Source organism: Phocoena sinus, chromosome 20, assembly GCF_008692025.1.
Source record: "Phocoena sinus isolate mPhoSin1 chromosome 20, mPhoSin1.pri, whole genome shotgun sequence".
Classification (NCBI taxonomy): Eukaryota; Metazoa; Chordata; class Mammalia; order Artiodactyla; family Phocoenidae; genus Phocoena; species Phocoena sinus.
Window position 1 is genome coordinate 768,222 of NC_045782.1, and position 23,286 is coordinate 791,507.

The 23,286-nt window shown below is 62.9% G+C and overlaps 1 protein-coding gene across 1 annotated transcript in view; it reads left to right on the top strand.

Annotated features, from left to right (window-relative positions):
* Positions 1–23,286, top strand: part of RAI1 (retinoic acid induced 1) — a 105,600-nt gene that overhangs the window by 15,270 nt on the left and 67,044 nt on the right. The window contains exon 2 of the mRNA XM_032615575.1: positions 19,549–19,686. The gene's annotated coding sequence lies outside the window, so the exon portion shown is untranslated. The remainder of the gene's footprint in view (positions 1–19,548; positions 19,687–23,286) is intronic.

The following is a 23,286-nucleotide window of genomic DNA, read 5'->3' on the forward strand; positions in this document are numbered from 1 at the left end:
CCCAGGCGGGGCCCCCCGTGGGTGGGGCTTCTCTTGGGACTCAGGTCCCGGCAGCCCTGGGGTCCCGTGGCCCTTGGAGGGTCTTCTCGTTCTTCTGCTAATGAGCTGCATTAATGCTTCGTGGCCTCGAGCACGGGTTTAATTGCTCCTGTCCGGTTGCCGGCCTGCGTGGCCTTCATCACCCGGAAGGTGCGTGGGGTGGGGGTGGGGGGAGGCTGGGGGGTGCACTGGACCAAGGTGGGCTCAGGCTGCGTGCGGGTTCATGTAATTGATTCGCTGCCCACCCGCCCGCCCTTCCAGCGCCCGGCCAGCTCTGGCTTGGCGTTCAAGGCCCCGCGGGACCGGCTGCTGCCCGTGACCTGGCCTCACCCTCTGGCACCCACAGTAACAACAGTGGTCGCTCACTGCATGCCAGGCACCCGGTGGGCAGTCCGTGTCACCTCTCCGAGGCCCGACACCTCCCTCTCCCACCCTCCCTGACAATCCCTGCCCCTCCCAGGCGAGCCTCTGCGCCCCAGGGGTGGTCTGGTCCCCCTGCTGGGGGTGGGGCAGCCCAGGGGGAGGGGAGTCAGTTCCTTGAGGCCGCCTGGTCTGGCCATCCTGCCCCCGTATGGCACCTGGGGGTGGCACAGGGGTTGTGGCTGTGGTGTTGCCCTAAGCCCTCTGCCCGGGCTAGGGGCCCCGGGGCCGTGGGAGCAATGGAAACCTCCCAAAGCCTTGAGGCTTAAGGTGGTCCCTGTGGGACCGGCCTCTGCTCCTCCGCAACCCGCCAGCTAAGCTTCGGGGGTGCGCCCCAGTTCGGGGCAGCTCACGTTCCCTTCTCCCGCTGCGTCCTTCCCTCCCACCCTCTCCTCTCCCTCGGGGGGAGGGCGAGAAGGGAAGCGGGAGCGGGAGAACTGGTCAGCGGTTTCCCCAAGCTGGCCTTCTCCTCCCTGCCCCTCCCCTTCCCTGCACCCCAGCCCCTCCGCTAGGCCCCCTCCAGCCCACCCCCTTTGGTCTGCACCACCCGTGTCTCCCGAGTGGGCGCCTGCGCCCCTCCCCCCGTGCCACCTGAGAGACAGAAGCATAAAGGGTCACGCAGTGTCCCTCTGTGGACACCGACCCCGGCCCTGTCAGGTTGGGGCTCTGCCTGCCAAGGATCCCTGTCTGGGCGGGTGGCCTTAGGAGGGAATCCCTGTACTGCAATGTGAAAAGGACCAAGTTGGGGGAAGCAGAGAGCGTCTTTGAGCCCAGACCTGGAAGGTCAGGGGAGGCTTCTAAGCCCGGCCTGGAAGGATGTGTGTGAGCTCCTCAGAGAGGCTGGGAATAGCCCTCTAGGAAGGGGGCAGTTGGAGCAAAGGCCTGGCGGACAGTTCGGGGCGGGGGGGTAAGGGATGAACACGCAAAGCCCAAGCGCACAGATGGAGGTGAGGCCTGAGGCTGGAGATGTGGGCAGAGGTCTCTTTGCCACTCGACACTCTTAGTGGCTCCCTGCTGCCCAGGGGGCCAGATGCGTCCCTCTGAACTCGGGCCACCTCATCTCAGGACACGGCCTGGCCTCAGCCTGTTTCCTTCCACCAGCACAGCCCTTGGTGTTTATTGTGGGCCGACTGTGTGTGTGCAGGTGGTGGCGGGGGGTGGGGTGTTGGCAGTGACTCTGTGGCTCCAGGGCAGTTGGGCCTGCTGGGTGGGCCTCTTCTGTTTTCCTGGGGTCCTGCCACAGCTGGCCTGCAGCCAGGACTTGGCCTGCTCCATCCTGGCCCTGTGTCCTTGCAGACAGGATGGAGGTGAACGGGCAGGCTGCCAGGGGCGTCAGGTGGCATCCCAGCCGGGCGGACAGTCCTGCCTGTTTAATGAGGCGGTGGAAAGCCGGAGGGCGGTCTCCATTGGCTCTGCCCTGGCCCGTCTAGGGGAGAAATGAGGCCTACACGGGTTGAGCACCTACTGTGTGCCAGGCTCTGCTTGAGGCTCGGTACCACCCACGCGGCAGATCATGCTCCAGTCTCCTGGTGCGGATGGAGGCGCTGAGGCCGGCGCGGTGAGACAGCGGCCAGAGGCACTTAGCTGGGGGGCAGGTCTGTGCGCCTTCAAGCCTGTGTATGTTCCCGCAGGTCTGTGCAGCTGGACTGTGGGCTGGCGGGGAACGGGCCTGGCGCTTTGCAGCTCTGCCTCTCAGGGTGGACGGCACGTAGCAGATGCTCCACGGATGCTGTGGGCTGAGGATTGGGCTGGGGAGCTGGGCGCAGGGTTCCTAGGTGCTGGAAGGTTCTGCCGCCCCCACCCCCCCCCCAGCAGCTGGCGGGGCGGGGGCTTAGTGGGTAAGGGGACTCGGAGACTCCAGTCTTCCAGGCAGAGGATGAGGCCGGGAGGACGGCTGCCCCGGAGGCTGAGCTGAGGGCTGGCCTCACTGAGCCAGTGGCACTGCTTGGGGCGTGGATGCCGGGCGGGGTTTGGGTACGGGTGGGGGCTCTTTCTGACCTAGCTCCTGGGCACGGAACCTTTGGGAGGGACCAGGTGAGAGGAGCGCATTCTAGTGGCAGCCAGGGCGAGAGTCTGCACCCATAATCTTTCTGGTGCGGGACCCCTGTAGTTCAAGAAATAAATGAATCACGGTCTGGGGCTCAGGTTGATGGGGGTGCGTGGTGGGCAAAAAAATACCAGTAACAACCATAACGGCCACAGCGTTTGTATCAGGTATCGGGTACGTCATCTGTACTCCCGCTCACAACCCCATTTTACAGATGAGGAAACGGAGGCTTGGGGAGGTTCAGGTCACAGAGCAGAGCTGGGATCTGACTCCAGGTGGGTCTTTTCTCAAACTCCACTGCTCCCTTTTCTTTTGTTCCTTGCCACTCTGCACAGCCCCCACCCCCACCCCAATGTGGCTTTCTGAAGGTCACCGGCCTTGTTTTCAGAAGTCCTGGAGGTGACACCTTGGAGGAAAGACTTACCTCCGTCCGTCCCTCTTTGGCCTCCGCTATGGGACTGTCCCTGGGGGCAGGTGCCGGCTACTCGGCCCAGCTCCTCAGAGAGCGGCCCAGGTGGTCAGGGCTACAGGCTTGCTGGCCTGGAAGCGGGGACACTGCCTCAGTGGACCTGCCTGCAGGAAGGTGGAGCGTGTATCGCCACCCTCACTTCTGAGGGTCCCTGGTTGAGGCTGTGGATGCCCACGGGCACCCAGTGCTGTCAGGGCAGTTGGGACAGTCATGCCACAGTGGACAGGGGCTTGCAGCCTCGTCTCTGCCGTGCACGGCCCCACGGGGTGACCTTGGCCCGGTCACCCCTCCCTCTGGGCCTCCATTTCTATCCGTGAAATTTGGGACCAGCATCGGGGATGTCTGGATATGGGACATGGCAGGGCAAGGAGGCTCTTTCTGGTGGGGACAGTGCGGTCCTTGCCCCCAGCTGGCCTTGGTGGAGGAAGCTGAGAGCCTGTGCCCAGCAGTGGGCTCCATGGGGGAGTTCGTGAGGTCCCGGAATTACCAACGTGAGTTCTGACCTCGGGGTCCCCACGTCCAAGCTGGGTGATCTCGGTGAGTCAGTCACGTCAGTGTCTGGGCTTCAGTGACCTCGTCGGGAAAATGGGGCTCTTCATGGCACTGGCCTCAGAATAACGCGTGAGCATTAAGGGAAATTCCACTTTGGCCCTCAGACCAGCGTCCAGGGCACAGGAAGTACTGGATGAGTGGCCTCCGCTGTTGGTATTGGTGGTGGTGTCATCAGAGGTGTCAGGCGAGCTTTTGGTCCAAACTCCTAGTCCCCCATCCTCCCGAGCCCATGGTAGGATGAGCTTCTGGGACGGCTTGTGGTTGGTTGGGGTCATGTGACCAGGTCTGGCCAATGAGACGTGTGTCCCTCCCTGGCTGGGTGTGTCACTGCCAGGGCCACCTGCCAGGCCTCTTTCCCTTGGCCCAGGTGTGACGACTTGGTGAGCAGGAACCTCCCTGCCACCCTGCCGGACCTGCAGTGTGAACGAGAAACAAACCTGTGTTGTTTTGCATTAAGCCCTTGAGCTTTGGGGGTTTTGTTACAGCAGCATAGCCTAGCCCGTTCTGACTGACGCGTCGTGACTGTCCTCAGCGTCGTGTCCAAGCGTGCCCCCTGCCAGGTCTGTACCGGAGAACTGTGCGCCGTGGAGGAGACCTGGCAGAAAGTAGAACGTGTTGGCTGACCTGTTCCCAGAGCCCTCCCACTCAGACTCTCACTCGTTTATTCACCTTCTCGCTAAGTGGTTCACATCATTCATTCATTTATTCAGCAGGTGTCCCTTGAGCACCTGTTCACTGGCCTGAGGGAGCCCATAGGACGGTGGGGAGCTGGAGATCGTTGTGCAGAGTGATGGTGCCCGGCCCAGAGAGGGCCAGGTCCCCTAAGGGGCTAGTGGTGGGGGTACCCTGAAAGGGCGGCGGGCAGCAGACTTGCTGAGCCGGGCAGCGGGCGCTGCTCCAGCAAAGGCTGAGGGGTGACAAGAGACCTGGGCGGTTGGGTGTGGCCAGCAGGGCTGGGGCCAGGGCACAGCCAGGCTGGAGGGAGACTTTGGCCTTTGGCGCAGTGCTCTGGGCTGAAAGATGAGGCTGAAGGCCTCACGGGTAAGACAGAAGGCCAGCACTTGGAGAGGGAGACCAGGTAGGAGCCAGGCCGTGGATCCGGGTGGGCAAGGGCCGGACAGGGGTCTGAAGAGGAGAGGCAGGCACAGGGAGAGCCTGGAGGACGGCCAGTGTTCCCGGGGGAGTGGTGGGTGGGTAGGGGCGCCCTGCACAGGGATGGGGAAGGTTTGGGGGGGTCAATGCGGCCAGTGCCTGAGCAACACCTAGGGGTGACGTCTAGGACGCAGGGTGGTCAGCGGACTGAAGGAAAAGGATGACCACCCTTCCTGCCCCGGATCCAACCACTGCTTTGGGGGTGGGCCTGGGCTGGGAGGGGTGGCACGTGTGTCTTCTCTGTGCTGTCTCAGGAGAAAAGAGAATTGAAACTGCGACAGGGGGAACGTTATAAAGATTTCACCATTCAAGTGGAGGCTCTCCTGTCTCAGAGAACAGGGTGTTGTACCCATTCCCACGCATTTACTGAGCCCCTGCCCTGTGCCGGGCGCTGTTCCGGGTGCACGTGGATGAACAGAGCAGAGGTCCTGCCCTGCTGGAGCGTCTGCTCTAACGGGAGACGGTACCACAGAGGATATTAGAAGGCGATAAATGCAGCGAGGAAAAAATAGCGCAGGAGTCGGGGAGCTGTTCACAGCTTTAAATTGGGGAGTCAGGAAAGGCCTCCTGAGCGGGCGACTTGAGGGAGGTCGGTGAACCTGGGGGACATCTGGGGGGAATGGCCGTGCAAAGGCCCTGAGGCTGGAGCGTGCTGCACATGTTGCAAAAACAAGCGAAGGGGCCAGTGTGATGGGTGGAGTGGGGGAGGGATCGGGAAAGGCCTCCGACCACGGCCGGACTTGGCTTTCACCCCAAGAGAGCTGCCCTGAGCTGATCTAGGAGCTCACAGGCTCCCTGGGGACTTGAGGGGCCAGCAGAGCTCAGAGAGCAGGAGAAGCTTCCCGGAGTCCTCAGGCCCTGCAACCTGATGGGCCTCAGAGGCTACTGCCCGCCCCATCTCCCAGAAATAGAGGAGTGGGTACCCCGCCATCCTCGTCCCCCTCCCCCTCCAGCTTCCCTGCACCCCACTCTCTGCTCCCTTTGCCCTCCAGGATCGCTCAGCCTGCAGGCCCCGGCCCTCTCCAAGTGTATGTGACCTGGAGGAAGCAGCAGGAGTGGGGGCTGCCCTCCAGGGGGAGGCCCCTCGGTGGATGTGCGTGCCCGCGGCCCGGATCGAGGGCTTGGCTCCCACGTCCTCCTGCCCGCCCCTCCGGCTGCTCTCCCTCCCGGGTGAGGCTGGGGGACCAGGTCTTGGCGCTCCCGGGCGGGATCGGCCTCGGTGGGTCACAGCCTCCTACGTCTTGCACGCCTGCTGTGACGTCCCCAGACAGTGCATCGTTTGTCACGCTTGAGACCCAGGGAGACTCTGTGTCCCCGTGTCCCTGAGCCCCCATCCTTCAGCGGTGGCCATCTCTACCCACACTCTCCTTCTTGTAACCGAGGGGTTCCAGACAAGGTGAGGGACACAGAGCAATGGTCCAGAGTCTGGAGACCAGGTCCCTGTCCTGGGCTGGGCACCAGCACACTGACCCAAGCCTGTCCTGTACGTGCTGAAATCCTCTAGGCCGGGTGGAAGCTCCCACAGCATCCCAGCTTGGCAACTGCGGGGAGCTGGGGGGCGGGGGTGAGTCCCGTGCCCCGCCCCCAGCTCCAGGCACAGAGGGAGCACACTCAGGGGCAGGGTGGGCCGGGGTGCCCCTTTTACAGGCGGGGAGACTGAGGCCCAGGGAGAAGCGACTTACAGTGGGAGCGGGGCTGCAACCCGGGGGTCTCCTGCGTGGTTGGGCAGCAGCCCGGGAACCACTGCAGTGCCAGCCCCTGGCCTCCACCTGTGAGGAGGACGGTCCACGTCCCAGCCTGGGTCGGGGCAGAGCTGGGAGCCCCTGTCTTGTCCTGTGTGGCTGTTCGTCTCGGTGCCCCCCGTTTGGTCTCTCCCACACGCTCAGAAACCCCCCTTATCCGCCCATAGCCCCCACTTCCCCCTCATCACCCCGGCCTCCGGGGGCCCTGCTGGTCTCCTGGCTTCCGGCTCTCGTTACCCCTGTTTCGTTGCGCCTATAAGCTGACCCTCCCTTGTCCCAGCTGGGAGCAGTGGCTGAGCACCCCTGGCTGCCCCCCAGGATCTCTGTCCTGTGCAGCCCTGGGTCTGCTCCCTGCCCCCCGTGCCCTCGCAGGCCGCTGATCTCCCTCCTCTGGGCCAGGATGTGGCCTCGAGGCCTGACCCAGGACCTGCTGGGCCTTGGGAAGGTGGGCGGGCCCCTGCCCGGGCTCCTTGCACCCTAATACCGGGTCCAGAGTCCGTGCACAGTGCCCAGGCACGTGGCCGGCAGCATTCCTCTGAGTGTCAAGGGGCCCCCAGATATGAGCCCCGGGCCGGGGCGCATGCGTGGGTGCAGCTGCCGGGTTCTGGAACCGGAGAGCAGGAGCCTCGAGGGGCAGTCCCTGGAGTCGTGCCTCGGGAGGAGGTCCTCCAGCTGGGTGCTCACCCTGGACACCAGCCCCCACGCTGTGGGCACGCTCGTGGGTGCTCCCAGCCCTTCCACGGCCCGCACAGCCTGCGTCTCACTCACACACACACACACACACAGGTGTGCCAGCTGGCCTCGGACCAGCCGGACCCCGAGGCACAGATGGACATGCGGACGAGGGCGTCGGGCTCCTGCACGTGCTCCGGTCGGAACTGGTGGCCGCAGTGAGGGCGACTCAGAGGCCAGCTTCTCACTGAGAAACAGCCACTGACTCCGGGGGGAGTCGCTCTACTGACACGCACACGCGTGCGTGCACACGGAATGACACACGCAGACGCAGCCAGAGACTCACTTCCCGCTGCTGCTGTGGGGACTTTTCCTCCTGGCTTAGGCGGTGTCCCATCCCCCACCCCAGAGCTGGGCTCTGCCCAGAGACCCCTCCCTCTCTCCTGGCGCCACGGGGGAGGCCTGCCCAGCGCCCTTGGTGCAGGGGATGGGCCTTCCGCTGTAGGCCCCCGCTGGTCCCGCGGCGGGCGGGCGAGGCAGGCCTGAGCCCTGTGACTGGCACAAGCTGCTCTGCCAGCTCCTCGGCCCCCTGCCTACTGAGGCTTTGCCCTCCTCACTGTAGAGGTGCGGAGACAGAAAAGGAAGTGGAAAGAGCCTCATCGGGGACCCTGGGCACACCTCCCTCACACCCTGCCTCCTTTGTGACAGACAGCCCCCGCGGAAGCCCGTGCATCCTATAGCTGGGGACCTTCAGGGCTATCTTCTCCAGAGGCCCAGAGAGGGCAAGGGTCTTGCCCAAGGTCACACAGCAACTCCACGGCACAGCTGACCAGACTTACTCCAGAGCTCTCCTGGGGGCCCCACATGTGCATCGGAGGGGGTGTGGAGGGGGAGTGAGTGGGAGGCAGAGCTGAGTTCACATGGAGCCTCTCCTCTTACCCTCCCCTGCTCCCTTCTCTTCCTCAAACGGGTTTGTTTGGAGAATGACTCACAGGAATGCAGCAAAATCCTGATGGATGAGAAGGCAGGGCCGCAGTACCCGGAAAATCTCTCCGGGGAGGCGGGACTGAGCCGTGGGGCCAGGGAGGCTGGCAATCCAGGGAGCCCTGCATGCAGGGGGGGGAGACCGAGGCCCTGGGAGAACTCCAGGCTCTGCCTGCTGTGGCGCCTGCTATCGTCAGCGTGAACGCGCACACACACATGTGCGGGCCCTACTGCAGCGGCACATCTGGGCTCCAGCTCTCCCACCTCTTCTCTGTACCTGACCCCCTACCCCACCCCCACCCTCCAGGGCTGTCCTGGGTTTTCCATCGCTGTGTCTCCTGCCAGCGCACAGTAGGTGGTTGGCAAGTGTGGGCACTGAGCGTGACCCCAGCCAGACTTTTCTAGGTGCGTGCATGTTACAGTAGATCCCTCAGGGCGGGGGCCGTTCACTCAGCCCCTTAACGCAGCTTCCTGCCTCCTATGTGCCCTACTGTGTGCTGGGCGCAGCCAGGGCCAGGGGAGGCTGGGAGGGAGAGGGTGCCCCCTAGCTCAGTCAGAGGGGGAGGCGGGGGACACCCGAGGGGGCAAGTGAGGTGGGGTCCCTTAGCAGGTGTGGGACCACGGCGAGAGCAGGCACCGGCTGCAGCAGCTGCTAGGGTGGTGGGAGCTCCGGTGCCTGGGGAGGGGCCGGGCTGTAGCTGGGATTGGGCGGGGTCGGCCGGGCCTTTGCGGGAGCCTCACCGCCTGCTGATGTCGTCGTGCGGCTGTGCGGCATGGATGACCAGATCCGAGTTTTCAGAACTCCCCCGGCAAGGTCTGGAGAGGCACCGTGTGGCTTGCACCTTGCGTGCCCACAGGCAGAGGGGCGGCCAGTTACAACGGCTCTGTAGGCGCATGGGTTTTGCATGTGCTCCTTTACATTGCTTGTTCTATTGGAAACAACCCAAATATTCACTGAACTGCAACTCAGTGCTAGGTGCGAGCTGCCATTTTAGTGGAGAAGATGGGACAGAAAGAATGTCAGGTGATGTGTCCTGAAGAAGAAAGCAGAATTACAGGGAGCGGTGGGGAAAGTTGAGCCTAGCAGAAGCATGTTCCAGGTGAGAGGAACAGCTGGTGCAAAGGCCCTGGGGCAGGACCATGCTTGATGGAGGCCAGCGTGCCTAGAGCAGAGGGAGCGAAGGGGAGGGTGGGAGGAGGTGAGACAGCGGAGGTCCAATTGCACGGGACTGTGGGCCGAGGTGTAAGTGAGGTTGTAGCTCGGGTGAGGTGGGAGCCGCCACGGAGGGTTCTGAGGGCGGGTGGGCAGGTTATGATCTGACCTGAGTTTCAGCAGGCTCCCTCGGCTGCCAGAGTGCTGAAGGGGGCCGGGGTGGGCACAGGGAGGCCGGGAAGAGGTGCTGCCCTGGCCCCTAAAGACGGAGAGCAGATGAGCGGTTGACAGGGGCTGTGGTGTAGGGGAGACTGGGGTGACTGCTCATGGGTACTGGTTTCTTTCTGATGAAAATGTTCTGGAAATAAATAGTGGTGATGGTCGCACAGCTCTGTGCATACACCAAAAACTGCTTTAAAAGCGTGAATTTTATAGTATGTGGATTGTGTCTTAATTTTTTTAAATTTAGAGCACACGAGGATTTCTAACCAAAACCGATGTGTGTAGAGAAGATTGGAAGGAAGTATTAGTGGTAACTGTCCCAGGGCGAGGGGAACCTTGGCTTTGTTTCCTTTCTACTTTTGTATACTTTCCAACTTCTAAAATCAAAAGTAGGAATTTCCCTCTAAAAGTTAAGTGGCTCGTGTTGTGGGGGGTGGGGGGGGCAGGTAGGGAATCGGATCGGAGGGCTGGGCCCCTTTCTCCAGCCCGTTTCCGATGCCGTCGGTGGGTCTACGGGGTTTCACGTGGCAGCTCTGGCCCCCAGCTCTGACCTTCTGGAATTCCGTGCCTGCTCACGTGGCCTCGGGCAAGTCACAGGACCAGAGATCCCCGCGGCCCTCCCCTGGCCTGCGTGCGAGCCGCCTGCGTGGTGCCCCCACCCGGAGACCCCCTTGTCTGCTTGCTCGCCGTCAGCCACAGGCCGCTCACCACCTCCCCGGGGCGGCAGGCTCATTCCATTCCTGGGCAGCTCTTGCCTGTGAGCAAGTTCTTCCTTATATGGAGGCGAAAGCTATCTCTCTGTTGCTTCTACTTCTCCTCACCTCCCTCTCTGGGCCCTGGTTTCTGGGTGTGCGGCGTGGGGCTCCCGGCGCCTCCTTGCCCTGCGCCTGGCTGCTGGGAGGCTGTGGAGGGATCTGGGGATTAGCAGCCCAGGGCGGTGTCGGTGGCCGTGCGGTTCTGGGACGTAGCGGGTCTGGGCCTCTGCCCCAGGAGCACGGCTGAGTAGGGTGACCACATGCAACATTCAGACCATCGCCATGGAACTGAATTTGATAACTCATCTCAGAGGCTGAAAACTCAGCTCTCTCCATAGACCAGAAGGGAATAACCCTCCTCAGAGATACAGCAGGCAAATCGCGCAGTGACTTCCACGTGCTAATTTCCATTCATCAACACTCCCTTTTAAAGGTGAAAAAACTGAGGCTGAGAAATGCAATGAGAAGCCGCTGAGTGAGTTCTGTTGCCTCAGGTCCCGGGAGCGTGTGGACCGTGTAGGAAGCTGACCAGCAGTCGGCCTCTCCGCTCCGCCCAAAGCGCAGGGGAGCAGCTGGAAACGCTGCTAGTTGTGGCTGGTTGGACTTGGCTCTTGGCCCTGTCAGCTCGTCCAGTGAAGGGTCCTCACATCAGTTTTGGTCCTAGGTTTGGGAGGAGTCTCCTGGTCGCACGCTGTGAGCTTCTTGCTAACTTTGGGAGAGACCTATTACAGCCTAGAAGCCTGCTGTCCAGCCCGTGTCCGCCCCACTCCCATACCCCACCACTGTCACCCACAAGCCGGAGCAGACGCATTATCCCTCTTCTCAGCTGTGGAAACCGGGCCCAGAGAGGGTGTGGCGCTGCCCAGGGCCACACAGCCGGGATATGGCAGAGCTGGAGTTGCTCTGGGGGCAGGTGGGGGCCTGCCTTTCCTGGTTCAGGGTGTCTGGGAGTATGGTGACCTCAGCTCCCACTAACTCTCCTGGAGAGCCCAGCAGGGCGTCTGAAGCCAGGGTTGGACCCTTTCTTCCACACGTGTGCCGGGTGGGCTGCGCTGGGCCGGGGCCTGGGCGTAACAGGTGCATAAGAGTGGCCCCTCGAGAAGCTCTGGGGACGGCGCAGCGGTTCGGGCTGGACCTGAAATCACCCAGGCCTGAACCTTGCTCCTCTGCTCCCCCAGCCCGTTTTCGCGTCTCTAAGGTGGGTTGAAGACTCCTACCTCCAAGGCTGCTGGGACGGTTCCCCGGGGAGCGCTTGGTGGAGTTGGCGCCATCTCCACCCGCCACCCCTGCCCCCACCCATCACCTGGTTTCCACCGGGGAATTTGGGATGGAGCCAGACTAGTAGGCGGGGCACAAGAACCGTGATTCCCCTCCCCCTCCCCCTCCCCCATCCTCGTACACTCACACTCACGCAGCTCCCCAAACGGCCCCCGCCCACACCCTCCAGCAGTTTCTTCTCCATCCTTCCAGAGGACATTCTCTGCAGATCCAGGAGGCCCTGAATTCAGGCTTTCGATGTGAATGTCCTCGGGATTCACCTGCCCCTGGAGAAACTGGGCCCGGGCCTCCCTCATCCTGCCAGCTGGGTCAGGGGACTGGGTCCCCCTTAGGAAGAGCGCACCACAAGCAGCCTGGAGCCAGGCGGGACAAGGTCAGGAGGACTCGGGTCCTCAGGTGCCGGGGGCTGTGGGCCAGGAGAGTCCCTGGGGGCCGCATCCCTGGAGCCACCAAGTCGAGGGAGAGCAGAGGCCCCAGGAGCTCTGGGCGGAGCTGGGAAGGGGCTGGAGGGGTCACGTGGGCCACCAGAGGTAGGGGCACCACGAGCGCTGGGGTCGGGGAGGCAGGTGTGGGTGTGTGTGGCGCCGTCACAGAGGAGTCTCTGCGTGTCCTCACCCTGTGCCCCTTGCACGTGTATACATGCCCTGTGCGCATCTCCTCGCCTGCATTGAGTACGTGTGTGTCTAATCAGGGGAGTGTGTGTGTGCATGTCCTGACCGCCTTGATCTGCTGTGTGAAGTGGGGGGAGTTTGGGGGAGGGAGCCATGCTCGCCCTCTTGCTGGGCTCCCTCCCAGGCGGGCAGAGGAAGCCACGGGGCCCACGGAGGGGCCGTGAGGAAGTGGAGGGCTGTCTGTTGTCGCGCCCATTGTCTGATGCCTGGGGAGCCCCTGGGCCTGGGCCGGAGGGGCTGAGTGGCCCAGCGAGAAGGGGCCGGGGGCAGGGGGCACAGACAGTCTGCGTGTACACACGTCGTCTGTTTGCCGTGCCCTGGGGCCTGGCTGCGTGTGTGCGTCCAGCCTCCCGTCACCGCAGGCCTGAGGCCTCTGTGGGCCACTGCGGGCTTGATGGTGCTTCTTACCTGGGCGGTGAGTGGCCCTGAACTGGGCCTTTTCCCTTCTTCCTACGTGGTCCCCAGAGGAACATGTCCACAGGATGGTCACCACAGTAGGCCTCTGCCGGCATCAGGGTTGAGGCTGGGGCCGGGGTCAGAGGTCAGCCTGTGGCTAGAGACTATGGCTGGGGTCAGAAGTCCATCCCCAGCAGAGGGCGGGGGTCTGTCTGTGGCTGGGGTCGGGTCAGGATGCTGGCGCACTGACTGGGATCAAGGGTCGGTCTGTGGCTGGGGCCAGGGGTTCATCCGCATTGGTGCAGTGGACGGGTTAGGCCTCAGCCACACTGTGGCCCCCAGCCCCTTGGTGGGCCCTGCTGGGCACCAAGCAGGCGTGTGGCTGCCAGGAGCTGCTCCCAGGGCCAAGTCAGGATCGCAGCCAGGCCAGAAGTGCCGGGAGTGGGTGGCCTTGTCATAGCCAGGAACCGAGGTGTGCCCTCCGGTCCCAGGACCTTTCCAGAGAATGCAGAGCGGGAGAGGCACCGGGAGACCCCTGCCCACCCTCTCCTCCAGGCTCCCTTCTTTCCTCCATTCTGCTCCCATCTCTCACCTCCTTCCTTCCCCCCTGCCCTTCATCTGCACTTCCCGTCTGTCCATCTGTCTTCCTTCCCTCTTCTTTTCCCCCCACTGATCCGCTCTCCGAATCCGGGGCCTTGCAGCCTCCAAGCTCAGGGACAGAATCCAGCATCTTCAGGTGCGCTGGGACGCTGAGAGAGGAAGGCGATGGCGGGGGCAGGGTGATGGGGCTGCACTGGCCTGGATCCCCCAGCAGAGGGAGGCTGCAGAGGCTACTGGCAGGGTGAGTGTGTGAGAGAGAGAAAGTGTGGGACCTCCAGGCCAGGTCCCACACCCAGGGAAGAGGGTCCCCTAGCAGGTGGGTGTGCTCTATCTGAGTATGAGTTATATGACCTCATCTGGTGGCCTCCCACCAGTCTAGAAAGGAAGGATGGACAGACAGATGGCAGAGATCAAAGGTCTTACAGACCAAAGGCACAGGGAAGAAGGGCTGGCCTTGGCCTGATGTTCAGCAGGCGCTGCGAGTGGACCCCAGTGCAGCCAGCCCCAGGGCCACAGGCCAGCCCCGGGCAGGAGAGGTGGGCACCACGCAGCCCTGCTCCTGCCTGGACTCTGGCAGAACCTAAATGAGGAGACCCCACACCTTCCTGCAACCTCTCCTGCTGGCCCCTGGGATGCGGGGGAGATGGACAAACTGAAAATGTGCCCCAAACTTAAGGGAATTTGGGCATTTATACTCCTGATTCCCCACCCCTGCCCCCAGCAAAAACATCAAGTTCTTTGCCCTGAGTCCACATTGTGGCCCAGCTCTCAGGAAGTGCCGGGCGTGAGAGGGTTTGGGGAGAAAAAGGAGGCGGGCGGGAGCTGTTTGCTGTCCACGTTGGCCCGCGAGGGCAGGGTGCGGGTCTGCCTTGTCCTCTGCTGTCTCCCCGGCTACCTGACAACACCTGGCACCCGGTGGGCACTCCAGAAACGTTGGGCCAAGGAGCGATCCGTGGGGCAGGCTTGCCTGCTGGTCTGTGAGGTGGACAGGAGCCGCAGGGAGGGAGGTACGTGGGCCTCGGCTGCTGACCTGGACCCACAGGTGCGTAAAAAGGGGGAACCGAGGCTCGGAACGGACTCAACTTGTCAGGTCACCAGAGCTGACCCAGGCGGGCACGGCTCCTGGCACATCTGCTAACAGTGGAGGTATCTGAGCTGACAGAGCGGACGTGAAGGTCACAGACCTGTCACAGACGCAGGAGGACTGCCCTCCCGCTGGGGGCGCCCGCCCCACGTGCCCACCCGGCTGCCCGCAGCGGCTAATCCTGTCAGCCCCGCCTCCAAAACAAACCCAGAACTGGACGCCCTCTCGGCTCTCCCTGGTCCCCGTCCTGGCCAGGCCACCTCCCTGGGCTCCCTGCTCCTGCCCTGGCCTCACCCCTGTGAGGACCCGTGGAGGTCCCTGGCCTCCCTGGCTCAGAGCGCTGCAGGGACACCTCATCTCGTGCCCCGCGAGAGCTGCAGGCCTCACAGACGTGCACAAGGGCCTGTGGGTGGCTCCTGTCCCTTCTCTGTCCCCGTTCCCTCCCACGTCGTGCCCCATCGCACCTCCACTCCGGCCTCTGGGCCTCCTCCGCCCTCGCCGTCCCCTCTGTCTGCACAGCTCTGCCCCCGGTAGCTGCCTGCCTCACCGCCTTCATGTGTCAGGTCTGTTCTCACCTGTTTCAAGTGCCGGTTCCCTGGCCAGTGACAGGAAGACAGCATCCCCACCCCGGGCTCCCAGCCCACTCCCCAGCTTCATTTATTTGTCACAGCACACTTCCCCTAAATGTCACAGACCACGGAACTCGCTCACTCATGCAGTTTCTTGACAGTGTCCTGACGAGGACGAAGGGGAGCTTTGTCTTGTTCCTTGCTCTGAATCTTCACGTGCAGAACGGTCCTGGAACATAGTAGGTGCTCAGTAAATATGGGCCAAGCAGTTGGGTGATGGTGGGCCAGTCAGCCATCTGGACCTCAGGGACCCTGTCTCCGAAATGGGGAGGGTGGCAGAGATGAGGGAAAGATGGAAACTTGAAACTGCCGGTGCACCTCTGACCCCAGGCCTGCGCCCCTGCAGGCCAGGTACCTGGTGCTGCATCCTCTTCTCGGCGAGCTGCAGCCCCCCTGAGGCCAGGAGACCTGGGGGTCACCAGAGCAGGGCTGAGCTTGAACGAGACTTCTGGGTCTCGGTAGCACCCGCCTGGCCTGGTGTCTGGAGTGCACGTCCCTTTTCTCCGCCTCTCGTGCTCACCGGGGTGGTGCCTGGCTCACCCGTTCCCTGATGGCCTGTCAGTGAGCCCAACATCTGGCAGCCCCGCTGACCGCATTGCCTGCCTGGGGTCCCTGTTTATTATTTCACCCTGGACAGCATTTGGACACGGGCTTTGCAGGAAGGCGGCTTTGCAGACGGTGCTGGGAGAGTGAAGGGCCGCCAGTCCAAGCCCTGGCTCTCTGACTGCAGCCACGCCTCCCCAGGAAGCAGTGGCCCTTTGAGACCGTGAACACCCCACCCTGGCCCACGGGACTCTCCTGCCAGCCACGCGAGGGCATCCCCTGTCCCCGCCGAGCCTGGAGCAGGACTCACGTGGTGAGCTGTGGACTTAGACCCCTGGCTGGAGCAGGGAGCTAGCCAGCCTGGCAGCCTCCCCTCAGTGTGGACAGAAGACCCGCCGTGTGCTGGGCACGGCTGCCACAATCCCGTGAATCCTGCTAGTAGGGTCTGATGGGACAGGCAAGGGGTTGGGCGCTGTGCAGACCTAAGTCTGAATCTTGATGCTGTCACTTCATTCATTCCTTTGCTAAGTGCATACGGAGTGCCCGCTCTGGAAACTTACAGTCAGGTGGGGATCAGCTTGTCCTGCTGTGTGTCCTTGACAAGTCCTCTGATGGCTCTGAGCCTGGCTTCTCTCAGAGATTGGCAGATCCCTTCCATGAGGGGCTGTCCTCACCACCTTCCATGACAACACTGGTGGGAGGACCCTGGCCAGGTAGGGTGGGTGTGAATCTGGACCCTCAGCCATGCCCTTATCCTCCTTTGGGATGAGCCATGGCTCACCATCTCATTCCTCCAGACCCTCAGGACTCGTGCTGGGAATCCGGAATCCATGAAGGGCCCTAGAGTGACCTTGGATGAGTCATACCATCTGTCCTTGCCCCACTGTTTTCTGTCCCCTCCCATTGTTCTCCAGAGGGGCCCTGGGTTCAAAGAGAAAGCCCCGGGCTGGGTCAGGCTCAGTCACCAAATACTTACTGAATGTGCGCCAAGCACGGTTCCAGGCACGGAGGATACACCAGTGAGCAGACAGACAAAAATTCCTACAAAATACATATGTCAGTGGACTGTATGGTACAGTAGAAGGTGGGGAAGAGCATTCCAGGCGGAAGGACCAGCAAGTGCAAAGGCCCTGAGGTGAGAATGTACCTGGGGAATTCAAGGAGCCGCAAGGGGACAGTGGTGAGGGGCAGGGGGCGCTGACTGTGTGGGAGCTTTAGCCACTGTGAGGACTTTTTCTTCTGATTACTCTGAAACCAGGAAGGGGAGGGAGCCTGTGCCCGCCCCCCAGGGGAAGGGGGCATCCACTACCAGCCTCATTCTCCCACCTGCCACGTAGCCCGTGGGTGGCTGGAGGAGGTGGCTGAGTCAGAATGTGACAGGGATAGTCTGAGGCTGTGGGTCAGGTGGCACTGAGGCTGGGTCGGGGGGGGGGGGGGTCCCAGCAGGGATTGGGACTCTCTTGTCTAATGGTGCACACAGTGGGCCTCTCCTGGCTCGCTGAGCCGCCTCAGGACTGAGTGAGCCTGGTTCCCAGGCCAGATAATTGAAGAGGGAGATTAAGCGGTCTGCATTTTAGAGGTGGGGGGTGGGGCTAGAGCCCAGAGCAGGGAGAGGCTGCCAGGGCCTGCTGGTGGGATCAGGTGCCTGTAGTTGGCATCTCTCTTTTCGCTGCATCCTTCCCAGGTGAGTCTGGGGTCAGCCTAGAGGGTCCATTTCTGGGAGCAAAAAGGGTTGCTCTTTGCGCCGGGCGGCCGCGCTCAGGACTGCGCAGGCTGTTAAGATGTTCCAGGCCAGTGGTTCCCAAGCCTGGCTGTGAGATGCTGATTCCCAGGCAGAGGGAACAGCCTATGAAGAGGCTTTGGGCACTTGGGTTGATGAGGTCTGGGCTAGAGCCCAGGAACCTGTTTTTTTCATCCCCAGTTGACACCCTACAAATGGCAGGTTTGGGAGTGACTGTTGTGGTCACTGGGGTCCTAATGGCCCCTGTGCCACCAGGACCTGGGGGCAGAGCAATCCTTCATAAGCCCCCCCCTCGAATGCCCCCATCCCCAGCCCAGAGAAGGCCAGGCTGAGGAGGCCCTCCGGCAGTGGTGTGATGAGCTGCTGGCTACTGCCCTCACCAGGTCTCAGGGAGGGCGGGGAGAAGGCAGGGGTGGGTGTGGGACGTATGAATCCGTTAGTGGGGGGGGGGGGTGTTAGTAGGCGGGGCAGGGGTCCCCTGAATCACTGAAAAGCAAAGCCCGAGTGTGACAGGGCGTGGGGTGCACTCCTCCCTCCTGCCAGACAGAGAGGGGCCTGAGGGGAGGCAAGGTGGCTGCCGAGGAGAATGGCACGGACAGATTGGCGAGCAGGAGAAAGTGGAGAGAGCCAGCTCTGACGCATCAGGGTGATCCCTGGCGCGACAATCGGGCGGACGGACGATAGGCCGGACACGTGTATGGATAGAAGGTGGGTGGATGGAGAGAGGATGGATGAATGAATGAATGGCTGCGTGGGCGGTGCGCTGCCGGGCGAGGGGCGGGCTGCCGAGCGCTCAATCACGGCCCCGGGGCGCGGCGCCCGCCTGCTACGCTCACCACCGCCCCCCACCTTGGCCCCGCCCGGGGCGCGTAGTTCCGCGTCCCTAGGGCTCTGGGGCAGCTGCGGCGGCGGCCCCGGGACTGGAGCGAGGAGGGGCCGCCCCTCGGCCGCGGGGGGACCGGAGGTACGGTCCCGCCTCGAGGCCCCGGCCCCGCTCTTTGTCTGGGCCTGGTCCTCCGCCGTCTCCGGACCGCGACCCGCCTTTGCGGGCAGCCCTCGCCGCGCGCTTCTGGGCTGCTCCCGGATCTCCGAGCCTTGGGTCCCCGCTAACCCCCAGCCCGTAGGCGTCTTCCCGGGCCGGTAGGGTCCTCCAAACCCGGTGCCTCTAGGACCGCGGGGCTGGCCAGGGCCAGGATCTCCAAGCTGCGTCTCTGGTGCGGACGGGGGTGTGGGGTGGGGGCGGGATGCGGGACCCCGGGTCTCCGCCTTCTCTTTTCCGCCACCACTCGTCTCGCTTCGCCCCGACCCCAGCGCGGCCTGTTCGTGCCTCAGGCGCCTCTTCTGCGGCGGTGCGGTCCCCGACGCCACGCGGACCCCCCCCCACCCCCTCACAAGCCAGGCCTCGGCCCTGCACGCAGAACACTGCCCCGCCAGCCCCACACAAGGCCGCCTGCGGGCGCACCCCAGCCGTGCACGGCCCCTACCACCGCAGCCCCACGCAAACAAGCCCCCACGGAGACACGACACCCCTGAGACACACTCGGGCCCACGCAGACACAAGCCCATAAACACACAACCTCACGCAGACACGGCCCACACAGGCGCAGTCCCGCAACCGTCGATAAACAATCGCACACAAACAACCCCACGCAGGCACCGCATCACTCCGTGCCCCGGAGACCCAGAAGCACATTCACAAGCTCGCCGCAGGCCCCCAAGCCCCGTGATATTCACACGGAAGACAGACCAGAAACACACAGCCACACTGATACACACACGGGCCCAAGCGCGCAGCCAGGAGCTCATCCACGGGCTCGTAAGTCACTGGGAAAATATTAAAGCGTTCCTCCCTCCCTCCCCTTCCATGTCTTCGTGCGCGCGCGCGGGCGCGCGCACGAAAGACACTAACCCCCACCCCCACCTCCCGCCCGGTCTCTAATCGCCTCGGAGCCTCCTAGCCGTTGACCCCGAGCCCCTGCGGTGAGAGCCGCGGGAGCGTCTCCCCGGCGCCCCCTCCTCCCGCTCGCTTCACCAGCTCCCGCTCCTCCCCCGCCTCCTCCTTCCCTGCCCCCTCCGCCTCCTCCCCTCCCCCGCGTCTGGGGCGCGGGCTGCGCGCAGCCAAGCCCCCTCATCGCGCGCCCCTCCCCGCGCGCGCCCCGCGCCCGCATCGCGCTCGCCGAGTGGATGCGGCCACTGGGCTGTCTCTACCTCCTGCCCCCGGTGGCCCGTGAATAATGGCTACTGAGGGCGCTCGCAGGGTCTGCTGAGAAGGAAACGCGGGGCGCTAGAGGCGCGGCGCGCGCGGGAGCGCGAGGGAGAAAGGAGCGAGCCCCGGGCCGCCGCGAGCGGCGGGCGGAGAGAAAGGAACCGTGCGAGCGCTCACATTTTTTTCTCCCAAGGATCTCATCCGGCCGCCGCGTTCTGGAAGAGACGAAGGGAGAGCGCGCGCGAGCTGAGGAGGAGGAGAGGCGGCGCGGGGAAGGGAGGCGGCGAGACGCGCAGCGCTGGCGCCCGGGAGACCCAGGAGGAACCCGCAGGTATTGTTGGCGGCGGAGCTTTGTGTCTTCGGGGGGCCGATCCGGGCGCGAGGGCTCTCGGGGCTGCCGGCGGGGGTCGCCTCCCGCCCCCGGCACCCCTCCCGCCGCGCCGCGATCTTGGCTAGAGTTGCAGATCTGCCTGTTTGGGGTTTTCGACACCGGTTGAGGAAATCGGGCTCAGAAGGAATTTCTTTTTTCTTTTTTTTGGCTGCAGTTTGGTTGGGCTGGGGATTCCTCCCTTCCCTTTTCTCCACCATACATAGGTGAAGGGTCTTGGCGACAGCGCCACTGGCCTAAGGCTGGGGTCTGAGATGGCGGGGCTGGTGGCCGCGGACGGGAGGGGAGGGACGCGGGGAAGGAAGGAGTTTGCTCAAGTTCGCAATCTGCGCCCGGGAGCTGGTCAGGCGGGGAGGGGTGTCTGCGCGCCCAGTCCTGCTCCGGGCCACTGGTGGGAAACTTCCCGAGAGCGCAGCCTCCCGGGGGACTCGGCGCCCCCGACGCCTCGGGCGCTTCCTGCGGCCGCCGCGGCCCCTCCTTGCAGCCCGCGAGCGCGGAGGTCGCGCTCTCCCCGCCCCCGCCTTCCTTCTCCCCCGGCGGCTTCCGGATCTGGACAGAGCGAGAGGAGCTGCTCTAAACACTTCCCCTGGAGACCCCTCCCCACTGGCCGCGATAGCTCCCCTGCCCTGCACCGCCGCCTCGCGCGCGCCCCAGTGGCCAGGTTGACAATGAAACCTCGCGCCTGTGCGGTTGCGGGGGGAGGTGGGGGGGTCGAAGCTCGGTCTCTCCGGGGGCTGCTGACCCTGGCCAGGGAAAGGGGGAGGGAGACTCCTTAGTGGGAGGGGCTTGTTTGGGTTAGAGATGTTGACGTCGGATGGGTCGGGCGGGGTGGGGTGCGCAGTGGAGGCCCGAGGCTTGGGTTTGGGGCCCGGGTCGTGGGTTCCAGCCTCTCTCGGGCTGGGTGGTTGGCTGGTGACTCCAGGCACGTCGAGGCCCCCCACCACCAGCCTCCTCCTCTCCTGTACAATGCGGGCTTCAGAGGTGATCCCGAGGGTGGTGTGTTGTGTGTGTGTGTGTGTGTGTGTGTGTGTGTGTGTGTGACGGCGTGTGTGTCTCCTGCGATCCACAGCAGACGCTGCTCCTTGACCCGGAGATCCGGACCCTCGCCCCTCCCCTAGGGGCTGGGGGAGGGGAGAAGAGGGGTGGGAACTTCTCCTTTCCCGCCTGGGCCCTGCTAAGGGAGCGCTGGCCCGGAGAATTTCTGGGGACCGTAGTCCTGAAGGGGGGCTCGACTCAAAGTGGCGGCCGCAGGGTCAGCTAAGCGCTCGGATTCCTTTGCTCCTTGGGGGCGGAGGGGAGGGGTGAAAGGGGTCGGGGCTAGTTGGAATGGGAGCGGGGGTGAAGGAGAGTCCGTGGAAATCTGCCTTCGTTGGGTTCCAGGCAGCGGCGCAGGGCGCTAAGGGGGGGGCTCTCCCCTTTTTCTCCCGAGGGTTGGGCCCAGCAAACCCGATCAGGTGAAGGAAATCCTTCTACTTAAGAAGGCGTTCCTGCGGGAGGGGGGCAGCTGTTCTGTGGCTCCGTCCAGGTGTGGGAAGAGTTAACCCTCCTGGGAAACCTGTCAGCCCCAACCTGGCAGGCCGCAGTGTGGACCTTTGACGTGCTGTGCTCCCGCCTGGTGGGGTGGTGCCTTACTCAGGGACCCTGGGGAGGTGGGAATCTGAGCCCAGAGAAGGTGCCCACAGCCAGATAGCAGCTGTGTGGCCTCAAGGGAAAAGGGGTTATGCCTACTGCCTTGGGGCTGTTGCCGTGGACGTGGGGTGGCGGCGTTCCCCCAGTCCCCATTCCCCGCCGTTAAGCGTGGGTTTCTGACCCATAGGCTAGGCTGTGAGGCCCTGGCAGCTGAGGGCAGGCCTGCCGAGGCTGCAGGAAGGCAGGACCTGGCAGGATCGATTTCTGCTCACCCAAGGGCCAGATACAGCACAGGCCCCTGGTGTAGATCCTGGGGTAGGGGCGAGGTAGGGGGGCGCGTCTTCCCTCCCCCACTGGTTTCCCTTTCCTGCAAGTGAGAGCCCAGCCTGGCCATGATGAGCAGTGGGCTTTGGCCGATGGACACAGGGGTGAATGCATCAGTCATGAATGAATGAATAAATGAACCGTAGGGGAAAGTTTCTCAATTGGAGGCGTTCAGTCCTTGTTTTTTTTTTAAACGATATTTTCAATGTATATATCTTAAAATATGGTTAATAGAAAAATGTGAAAAATAGAGAAAAATAAAAAAGGTTACAGACAGCCTCAGTGGGCTGTGACAATGTTAATATGTTGTGGTCTTTCTCCACGGTCTTCTTGACTTGGTGGTTGGTTTGTTTTTTAGAGACTTGCCGGCATTCTTTATGTTCAGACGTATATCCTGCACTTCGTTGGCGCTAACGGGAGCCTTTTCCTGTTTTGTAACCAACTCTTCATAAACAGCGCAGTTAATGTCTTCAGGCTTTTCCAATTGGATGGATGCGCCACCGTTTACTTAATATTCCCCTTTTGTTCCACGTTCTGGATGCCCCTGATGAATGAGGTAGTGGATTTATTTGTCTGGAGAGCTTTTTTTGACGTTTAAAATGATTTCCTCAAAATGACACTGCTCGCACCTGCAGCGGGAGAAACGGGCTCCTCGTTTTTTCCCTGATAAGTGGAACACTCTTCTCCTTCCTCCCCACTATCTAGAACCTTCTCTCAGAGCTGAAAGAGCCTTGGCAATGAGTCACCTGTCTGACCTCCTTCCTTTGACACAGGAGGAAACGTGAGCCCAGAGAGGGGAAGTGAATTCCAGGGTCACACAGCAGCCGCTGGGCCTTGTAGCGGCCAAGAATGGGCTCCTGACCTGCCTTTTGGTTTCCGCATCTGGGAAGAGTCCCTAGGGGTCTTTTAGGCTGACCTTGGCCATTTCACAGATGGGGGCACTGAGACCACAAGAGAGGAGAGGCACCTGGCTGGCCTATCGTGTTGGCAGCTGGAGCACCAGACAGGCTGCTCAGCCCGTGTGTGCCATGCACACTGGCTGTGGCCACGATGTCCACGGTACCTGGGGCCACCCAAGGTACCAGCCTGCCACTGGCCAGCCGTGGATTCCCTGTGGCCCCTCCACACGGCTCCCCCTTCCTCCTTGCCATCCCATTTTCCAGGAGGAAAAGCCGAGGACCCAAAGCAGGTGCAGAGAGACAGTGGGACTGCAGATGTCAGAGGACCCCAGAGGTCATGCCCCTTCCCCCAGGCCTCCGTTTACCTATCTGGAGACCTAGCTCTGGGTCTTTTCAGTGGCTGGGAGTGGGTATTGGCACAGATGGCCACTGCGGGGCAGTGGGGAAGGACCAGCGACATCTCACCCACTCCCTCTGGCTCAGCTTGACCCCAGGAGGCCCCTGGGGAGGAAGGGGAAAGAGGGAGGGGAAGAAGGAGGAGACAGGGAAGGAAGGCTGGGAGCAAAGGCACACGGAGAAAAAGGGATTAGAAAGGGGGTAGAGGCAGAAAATGGGGAAGGAAAGGACCTGTTTAAAGTGAAAAAAGGAGAGAGGAAGCCCCCAGCCCCCAGCCTCATTGGGCACCCAGAGG